This window comes from Arachis hypogaea, chromosome 3 (genome assembly GCF_003086295.3).
Source record: "Arachis hypogaea cultivar Tifrunner chromosome 3, arahy.Tifrunner.gnm2.J5K5, whole genome shotgun sequence".
Lineage (NCBI taxonomy): Eukaryota > Viridiplantae > Streptophyta > Magnoliopsida > Fabales > Fabaceae > Arachis > Arachis hypogaea.
The window spans coordinates 94634046-94644735 of NC_092038.1; the positions used below are offsets into that span (position 1 = coordinate 94634046).

General features: G+C 38.8%; 1 non-coding gene across 1 annotated transcript; it reads right to left on the bottom strand.

Annotated features, from left to right (window-relative positions):
• Positions 1-9555: 9555 nt before the first annotated feature.
• On the bottom strand, positions 9556-9662 carry LOC112793620 (small nucleolar RNA R71). The gene has a single exon (XR_003198318.1). It is a non-coding gene; the product is annotated as a small nucleolar RNA R71 (small nucleolar RNA).
• Positions 9663-10690: the final 1028 nt, after the last annotated feature.

Consider the following 10690-nt stretch of genomic DNA (forward strand, 5'->3'; position numbering starts at 1 on the left):
TAATGCTCAAAGCCTTGGATCCCTTTTACCCTTGCCTTTTGGTTTAAAGGGCTATTGGCTTTTTCTGCTTGCTTTTTCTTTCTTCTCTCCTTTTTTTCTTTTTTTTTGCCATTTTTTTCACAAGCTTTGTTATTCATTGCTTTTTCTTGCTTCAAGAATCAATTTTATGATTTTTTAGATTGTCAATAATATTTCTCTTTGTTCATCATTCCTTCAAGAGCCAACAATTTTAACATTTAATAAACTTCACTATAAAAAATATGCACTATTCAAGTATTCATTCAGAAAATAAAAAGTATTGCCACCACATCAAAATAATTAGACTAATTTAAAGATAAATTTTGAAATCTATGTACTTCTTATTCTTTTGTAATTAGGAACATTTTTCATTTAAGAAAGGTGAAGGATTTATGTGACATTCATAGCTTAAAGGCATAGACACTAGACACTAATGATCATGTAATAAAGACACAAACATCGACAAATATAAAGCATAAAAATCAAAAAACAGAAAGATAAGAACAAGGAAATCAAAGAACGGGTCCACCTTAGTGATGGCGGCTAGTTCTTGAAGATCCAATGGAACGCTTGAGCTCCTCTATGCCTTTTCTTTGCCTTTGTTGCTCTTCCCTCATGTCTATTTGATCCTCTCTAATTTCATGGAGAATAATGGAGTGCTCTTGGTGCTCCATCCTTAGTTGCTCCATATTGGAACTCAAATCTCCCAAAGAGGTGTTGAGTTGTTCCCAATAGTTGTGTGGAGGAAAATGCATCCCTTGAGACATCTCAGGGATTTCTTGATGAGGGACTTCCTCATGCTCTTGTTGAGGTCCGTGAGTGGGATCTCTTATTTGCTCTATCCTCTTTTTAGTGATGGGCTTGTCCTCTTCAATGAGGATGTCTTCCTCTATGACAATTCCAACTAAATTGCATAGGTGACAGATGAGATGAGGGAAGGCTAACCTTGCTAAAGTGGAGGTTTTGTCAGCCACTTTGTAGAGTTCTAGAGATATGACCTCATGAAATTCTACTTCCTCTCCAATCATGATGCTATGGATCATGATAGCCCGATCTACAGTCACTTCGGATCGGTTGCTAGTAGGAATGATGGAGCGTTGGATGAATTCCAACCATCCTCTAGCCACGGCTTTAAGGTCATGCCTTCTCAATTGAACCGACTTGCCTTTGGAGTCTCCTTTCCACTGAGATCCTTCTATACTTATGTCCATGAGGACTTGGTCCAACCTTTGATGTTGATCAAATTTGACCCTTCTAGTGTAGGGGCGTGCATCTCCTTGCATCATTGGCAAGTTGAATGCCAACCTTACATTTTTCGGACTGAAATCTAAGTATTTCTCCCGAACCATTGTAAGCCAATTCTTTGGGTTCGGGTTCACACTTTGATCATGGTTCTTGGTGATCTATGCATTAGCATAGAACTCTTGAACCATTAAGATTCTGACTTGTTGAATGGGGTTGGTGAGAACTTCCCAACCTCTTCTTCGAATCTCATGTCGGATCTCCGGATACTCATTCTTCTTTAGCATGAAAGGAACCTCAGGGATCACTTTCTTTTTGGCCACAACTTTATAGATGTGGTCTTGATGGAACCTCCCATGACTCGGAGGTGGAAGCTTTTGCCTTCCCTTTCCTCTTTCTAGAGGTTTCTCTAGCCTTATGTGCCATAAATGGTTATGGAAACACAAAAAGTAATACTTTTTCCACACCAAACTTAAAAGGTTTGCTCATCCTCGAGCAAAAGAAGAAAGAAAGGAGGAGAAGAAGAAGAAAATGGAGGAGAGGGAGAGGTTTGAATGGTTCGGCCAAGTGGGGGAAAGAAGTGTTTATGAGGTGTGAAAATGAAGAAGGGATGAGGGGTTTATATAGAAGTGGAGAGAAGGGTAGGGTTCGTGTATTAGGGTTGGGTTTGGGAGGGAAAGGATGTGAATTTGAATGTTAAGGTAGGTGGGGTTTTTGGGGAAGAGTGGATGAAGGTGATTGGTGAAGGGTATTTGGGGAAGGGTGTTATTGGAATGTGTGAAGAAGAGAGAGAGAGTGAGTTGAGGTAGGTGGGGGTTCTATAGGGTCCACAGATCCTGAGGTGTCAAGGATTTCTCATCCCTGCACCATCCTGGCGTGTAAATGCCACATGAGTGCTAATCCTGGCGTTAAACTCCAGATTGCTGCCCATTTCTGGCGTTTAATGCCAGATTTTCTTCCCGTTCTGGCCTTGAACGCCAACTTGGTGCTCTTTTCTGGTGTTAAATGCCAGTCTGGTGCCCTTTTCTGGCATTAAACGCCCAGAATGGTGCCAGACTGGGCGTTTAACGCCCATTCTGCTACCCTTACTAGCGTTTAAACGCCAGTAAGCTCCTCCTCCGGGGTGTGCTATTTTTAATGCTATTTTTGAGTTTGCTTTGATTTTTGTAGTTATTTTTGTAACTCCACATGATCATCAACCTAAAAAAAACATAAAATAACAATGAAAAATAAAATTTGGGATGCCTCCCAATAAGCGCTTCTTTAATGTCAATAGCTTGACAGTAAGCTCTCATGGAGCTTTACAGATATTCAGAGCATGGTTGGGGCCTCCCAACACCAAACTTAGAGTTTGAATGTGGTGGCTTTGGTTGATTCTGTATTGAGAGAAGATTTTCATGCTTCTTCTCCGTGTGTACAGAAGGAGATCCTTGAGCCTTAAACACAAGGTAGTCCTCATTCACTTGAAGGACTAGCTCTCCTCTGTCTACATCAATCATAGCCTTTGCTGTGGCTAGGAAGGGTCTTCTAAGGATGATGGATTCATCCTCATCCTTCCAAGTGTCTAGGATTATGAAGTCAGCAGAGATGTAAAGGCCTTCAACCTTTACCAAGACATCCTCTACAAGTTCATAAGCCTATTTCTTTGATTTGTCTGCCATCTCTAGTGAGATTCTTGTAGCTTGTACCTCAAAGATTTCTAGTTTCTCTATTATAGAGAGTGGCATAAGGTTTACACTTGACCCCAGGAAACACAGAGCCTTCTCAAAGGTCATGGTGCCAATGGTACAAGGTATTAAGAATCTTCTAGGATCCAGCTTCTTTTGAGGTATCTTCAGCTGAGCCAAGGTGTTTAGTTCATTAATGAGCAATGGAGGTTCATCCTTCCAAGTCTCATTACCAAATAACTTGGCATTCAGCTTCATGATTGCTCCTAGATACTGAGCAACTTGCTTTTCAGCAATGACTTCATCTTCTTCAGAAGAAGAATACTCATCAGAGTTCATGAATGGTAATAGTAGGTTCAATGGGATCTCTATGGTCTCTGTATGAGCTTCAGATTCCTTTAGTTCCTTAGGAGGGAACTCCTTTTTGTTTAGAGGACGTCCCATGAGGTCTCCCTCACTGGGATTCATGTCCTCCTCACTCTCTCCAGGCTCGGCCATGTTGGTCATGGTTATGGCCTTGCACTCTCTCTTGGGATTTTCTTCTGTATTGTTCGGGAGAGTGCTAAGAGGAGTTTCAGTAACCTTCTTACTCAGCTGACCCACTTGTGTCTCCAAATTTCTAATGGAGGATCTTGTTTCATTCATGAAACTTTGTGTGGTCTTAGATAGATCAGAGACTAAGTTTGCTAAGCTAGAGAGACTTTGCTTAGAATTCTCTATCTGTTGCTGAGAAGATGATGGGAAAGGTTTCCTATTGCCAAGCCTGTTTCTCCAACCATTATTGTTGTTGAAGCCTTGTTGAGGCTTCTGTTGATCCTTCCATGAGAGATTTGGATGATTTTTCCATGAAGGATTATAGGTGTTTTCATAGGGTTCTCCCATGTAATTCACCTCTTCCATTACAGGGTTCTCAGGATCATAAGCTTCTTCTTCAGAAGATGCTTCTTTATTACTGCTGGATGCAGCTTGTAATCCAGTCAGATATGAGAAATCATATTGACTTACTGAGTCAATAATTTGTTTTGAGCCAATATGGCATTCAAAGTATCAATCTCAAGAACTCCTTTCTTTTGAGTTGTCCCATTGTTCACAAGATTTCTTTCAGAAGTGTACATGAACTGGTTATTTGCAACCATTTCAATGAGTTCCTGGGCTTCTGCAGGCGTTTTCTTCAAATGAATAGATCCGCCTGTAGAATGGTCCAATGACATCTTGGATAACTCAGACAGACCATCATAGAAGATACCTATGATGCTCCATTTTGAAAGCATGTCAGAATGGTACCTTCTGATCAATTGCTTGTATCTTTCCCAAGCTTCATAGAGGGATTCACCTTCCTTTTGTTTGAAGGTTTGAACTTCCACTCTAAGCTTACTCATCTTTTGAGGTGGAAAAAATTTAGCTAAGAAGGTATTGACCAGCTTTTCCTAAGAGTTCAGGCTGTCGCTAGGTTGTGAGTTTAACCATATTCTATCTTTGTCTCACAACAAAAGGGAAAAGCATAAGCCTGTAGACCTCGGGATCAACTCCATTGGTCTTAACATTGTCACAGATTTGCAAAGATTCAGCCAAGAACTGATGAGGATCTTCTAATGGAAGTCCATGAAACTTGCAATTCTGTTGCATCAGAGAAACTATTTGAGGCTTAAACTCAAAATTATTTGCTCCAATGGCAGGAATAGAGATGCTTCTCCCATAGAAGTCGGGAGTAGGTGCAGTAAAGTCACCAAGCACCTTCCTTGCATTGTTGGCATTGTTGTTATTTTTAGCTGCCATGTCTTCTTCTTTTTCAAAAATTTTTGTCAAGTCCTCTCCAGAGAGTTGTGCTGTAGCTTCTCTTAGCTTCTTTTTTAGAGTTCTTTTAGGTTCAGGATCAGCTTTAACAAGAATGCCTTTATCTTTGTCCCTACTCATATGAAAGAGAAGAAAACAAAGAAGGTATGGAATCCTCTATGTCACAGTATAGAGATTCCTTGATGTGTCAGAGGAAAAGAAGAATAGAAGGATGAGTTAGAGAGAGGAATTCGAACTTATAGAGAGAAAGGGGGTCCGAATTATCAAAGGAGGATAAGTGTTAGTGATTAAATAAAAAGAGATGGGAGGGAGAAGAAATTTGAATATTAAAATTAAAATAATTAGTTAATTAAAAAGATTTTTGAAAAAGTGGTTAGTGATTTTCGAAAATTGTAAGTGGAAAAGTGGTTAGTTGGTTTTGAAAAAGATAAGACGTAGTAATTAGTTGAAAAAGATTTGGAAATGATTTTGAAAAGATAAGAAGTTAGAAAAAAAGAGTTTGAAATCAAATTAAAGAGATATGATTGAAGAAAATTTGATTTTTAAAAAGATATGATTGAAAAGATATGGTTGAAAAAGATTTTATTTTTAAAATTGATGACTTGGCTAACAAGAAATTAAAAGATATGATTCTAAAATTCAAATATTGAACCTTTTCTTAACAAGAAAGTAACAAACTTGAAATTTTTGAATCACAACATTAATTGTTAGCAAGGATTTTCGAAAATATTAAAAGAAAAATGAAAAAGATTTGATTTTGAAAAGATATGATTGCTATGAGAGGATATGAAAAAGATAAGATTTGAAAAATTAGTTTTAAAACTTGAAAAATTGAAAAAGATTTGAATTGAAAACAAAACTACCTCCTTGGTGCTATCCTGGCGTTAAACGCCCAGAATGGTATCCATTATGGCGTTTAACGCCCACTTGGCTACCTCCTTGGGCGTTAAACGCCCAGCCAGGTACCCTGGCTGGCGTTTAAACGCCAGAATTCCTTCTTCACTGGGCATTTTGAACGCCCAGCTTTTTCTCTGTGATTTCTCTGCTGTATGTTCTGAATCTTCAATTCTCTGTATTATTGACTTGAAAAGACAATTTTGAAAATTTTTTGAATTTTTAATGATGAGAAAGAAAAACAACAAAATGAAACTAATCATGGAAAACTGAGATCAAAGAAACAATACATGCAAGAACACTTTGAATGTCAAGATGAACATCAAGAACATATTTTTTTGAAAATTTTTAAGAAAAGAAAGACATACAAGACACTAAACTTAGAAATTTTCATACTAGAGACACTAACAATTTGAGAATGCTCATGAGAAACAACAAAAAACACAAAACAAAAGAATTTAAAGATCAGACAAAGAAAATCATCAAGAACAAGTTGAAGATCATGAAGAACACCATGCATGAGTTTCCGAAAATTTGTAAGAAAAATGAAAACATGCAATTGACACCAAACTTAGAAATTGACACTAGACTCAAACAAGAAGCACAAAATATTTCTGATTTTATGATTTTTTGTATTTTTTTCGAAAATTATTTTGAAAAAGAAAATAAGAAACTCAAAATTTTTAATAAGAATTCCAGGAATCATGCAATGTTAGTCTAAAGCTTCAGTCTAAAAAAAGATTAGAATTGGCTAACCAAGCTTCAGCAGGACATTACATACAACAGCCAAATTGATGGGAATCAACTAGCTCCTGTGATGATAAAAACATCATCTAAAACTCTAGAATTCATTCTTAAAAATTCTGAAGAACAAAATAAAAAGAAAATTACCTAATCTAAGAAACAAGATGAACCGTTAGTTGTCCAAACTCAAACAATCCCCGGCAACGGCGCCAAAAACTTGGTACACGGAATCGTGATACACAACTCCGTGCAGCTGACCAGCAAGTGCACTGGGTCGTCCAAGTAATACCTTACGTGAGTAATGGTCGATCCCATGGAGATTGTCGGCTTGAAGCAAGCTATGGTCATCTTGTAAATCTCAGTCAGGCGGATTCAAATGGTTATGAAGTTTTGATAATTAAAAGAATGAAATAAAACATAAAATAGGATAGAAATACGTATGCAATTCATTGGTGGGAATTTTAGATAAGCATATAAAGATGCTTTGTTCCCTTTGAGCCTCTACTTTTCTATTGCATTCATCCAATCATCCATACTCCTTTCCATGGCAAGCTGTATGTAGGTGGATCACTGTTGTCAATGGCTACCATCCATCCTCTTAGTGAAAATGGTCCTCTACGGTTTCCCGCATGGCTAATCAACTGTCGGTTCTCGATTGTGTCGGAATAAGATCCATTGATCCTTTTGTGCACTGTCATTGTGCCCCACAGTCGCAAGTTTGAAGCTTGTCACAGTCATCCCATCCCAGATCCTACTCGGAATACCACAGACAAGGTTTAGACTTTTCGGATCTCAAGAATGCTGCCAATTAATTCTAGCTTATACCACGAAGACTCTGATCACACGGAATAGAAGCTCTGTTGTCAGGAGAGGCAACCTTGCGTCGTGAACTAGTAGGCCAAGAGAGACACACTCAAGCTCTCGTAGATAGAATGGAAGTGGTTGTCAGGCACGCGTTTATAAGGGAGGATGATGATGAGTGTCACGGATCATCACATCCATCAGGTTGAAGTACGAGTGAATATCTTAAAACAAGAATAAGCGTGAATTGAATAGAAGAACAATAGTACTTTGCATTAATTCATGAGGAACAGCAGAGCTCCACACTTTAATCTATGATGTGTAGAAACTCCACCGTTGAAAATACATAAGAACAAGGTCTAGACATAGCTGAATGCCATGCTTCCCAAATAACATGAAACAATCGAAAAAGGGTTCAAAGACTTGATCCCAAGATCAAAGATGATTAAAAGATGAAAATACAATAGTAAAAGGTCCTATTTATAATAAACTAGTAACCAAGGGTTTACAAAAATAAGTAAATGATGCAGAAATTCATTTCCGGGGCCCACTTGGTGTGTGCTTGGGCTGTGCATTGAAGCTTTCATGTGCATAGGCTTTTCTTGGAGTTAAACGCCAGCTCTGGTGCCAATTTGTGCATTTAACTCCATCTTTTATGCCAGTTCTGGCGTTTAACGACATAAAAGGGTCTCTGATCGGCGTTTTGATGGTAATTTGGGCCATCAAATCTCGGGCAAAGTATAGACTATTATAAATTTTTGGAAAGCCCATAATGTCTACTTTCCAACGCAATTGAGAGTGCACCAATTGGGTTTCTGTAGCTCCAGAAAATCCACTTCGAGTGCAGGGAGGTTAGAATCCAACAGCATCTTCAGTCCTTTTTCAGCCTCTGAATCAGATTTTTGCTCAGGTCCCTCAATTTCAGTCAAAAAATACCTGAAATCACCGAAAAACATACAAACTCATAGTAAAGTCCAGAAATGTGATTTTAGCATAAAAACTAATAATTATATACTAAAAACTAACTAAATCATACTAAAAACTATCTAAAAACAATGCCAAAAAACGTATAAATTATCCTCTCATCACTTACTTTCCGATGTGAGGGTTGATCAAGTGAGACTAATCTATCATAATTGTCATAGTTGTGGTTCCAACAAGGACCCTTAGCTCACTCCAAGCCAAGACTCTTTTTATGCTTTCAATTTTTTATAAACTTCTATGTTAATCTATTTTATACTTTACCTGTTTATATTACATAGTCGGTTCTTTAATTTCTTCATTAGTTCAATCACAATTTTGAATATTCTTTTAATGCTTTATATGTTCATCTCTTATTTGGAAACCCCTTGATCACTACAACTGGAATTGCACACTCATTGTTCTCAAGTGTTCCTTGGGAGACGACCTGGGAGTCAAATACTCTCGGTTTTGAATTAGTTTTGAATTGTGACATATCTTTTGAATTTTCAAGTTGATCGATGATTGATTGTTGAGTTTGGACTATGCTTGCAACATCAATCTTATTTTAGTGTTAAAATCCAAACCTATGCTCTCGGTTAATCGCGCATCAAATTGTGGCGCCGTTGTCGGGGAATTCACTTTAAGAGCAATGAGTGCTATAATTTTGGTTGTTATAAATATGTGAATACTTAATTTTTGGTTTGCTACTTGGCACTAATTTTAGATATTACTTTTCGTTTTAGTTAGTCTTAGTAGTTGTTGATTGTTAAGTTGGTTTTTGTTTACTTGCCCACTTTTATTTTGCTTTTCATAATTGCATGCTTTCATTGCCTCCTCAGTTGAATGACACGGTCGCTTCCAAACCCGAGCTTGGCCATTTTTGATCCAAAAATTGAAAGAACTTTAACTCGTATAAGGCAAGCTCGGCGCTGGCTAGCTTTTGTGAATAGCGAATCTGAGGAGCACTCCAATTCACTATCATCACCAATCCGTTACCATCATTCTCCAATCAATGAGGAGACCATATATTAATCTGTGGGGAGTACTGAAATCTCTTTGAGTGACTCAGGTGACACCATCATGGCAGACCCACCTCGAAGGATCTGATCTTAACTTGCAACCGCTTTAAATTCTGTATCCGGCCTTGGATCTGAATTTTGAGCTCAAATCCAGCACGATAAACTTGCTCCCTAAATACAATGGACTAGCTGAGGAAGATCCTCTGAAGCATCTAAAGGATTTTCAAGTTGCATGCGCAACTGCGAGAAGACATGGGGCGGATGAAGCCGCAGTGTTGGTCTTCGCTTTCCCTTTCTCTTTGGAGGGAAAAGCGAAGGAGTGGTTTTATACTCAATCGGGTGAAGTTAGATCCAATTGAGACTTGTTGCGTAAAGAATTTTCGGAAAAGTTCTACCCTCCTCAAAAAATAGTCAAGCTGCGAAGAGAGATCTTTTGCATTGTGCAACGAGATGGGGAGACTTTGTATGAATACTGGGAGAGATTCAAGAAGTTGCTGGAGGCTTGCCCTCGCCACCGGATTGATGAGTTGGTTCTTATCAGTTATTTTTGTCAAGGAATGCACCACCAAGACAAGCTTCTCTTAGATGCCGCGAGTGGAGGATCATTGACCAAAAACAAGACAGCTGCAGAAGCGTGGGAAGTTATATCGGACTTAGCGGACTCAACTCAGCACTCAAGGGCAAGGAGTCCACAACCAAAAGCTTTGAGTGAAGTTTCTCCCTCCGGAAATGCTATTTTGACAAAGACCCTTGGTGAGATGACAATTTTGTTGAGACAAATCACCCGAGGGCAAAAAATTCCTCAAGTTTTGATAAATGCTCCACCTCAACCTCCAAGGATCGAAGGACCATCAAGAATATGTGGTGTTTGTGCTTGTAATACCCATTACACCGATGAGTGCCCTCAGCTCCAAGAGGACACTACATTGGCGGTAGCCAACCCTTACCCACAAAGGCCCAATTACAACCAAGGATCCTACCAACATGGAGGCAATCAAAATCAAGGGTGGAGGGATAATTCAAACCAAAGGTGGAATTAAGCTCCTTAAGCTCAACCCAACCAAAACGCTCAAGTCTACTACCATCAAAATCCCCAAGGTCAACCACCATACCAACAACCCTACCTACAACCCTACCAAAACCCCTACAATCTCAACCTCAAGTGTTATCAACACCCAAATAGTAGGTCTAACCCTCCTCAAGTCAACCAAGCTCTTCCCTCCAATCAACCTCACATGAATAACACAATCCACACCTTCATGCAAGAGCAACGAGAGTTCCACATGAAACAAGAAGCGTATATGGCTACAATAGCTGAAGCCCTTTCCCATTTAACTCTCCCTCCTCAAACCACACAAAACACCCAACAAACCTCAACTTCAAGTAGTTTGCCTTCTCAACCTCAACCTAATCCTAAGAGAAGCATAAATGCCATTACTCTTAGAAGTGGTACTAAACTAGATAAGAATGTTGCTATACCTCCAAAGTTGAGTGAGGAGACAACCAATGAGGAGGTAGGAGAAGAAGTGGAGGTGATGAAGGATGAAG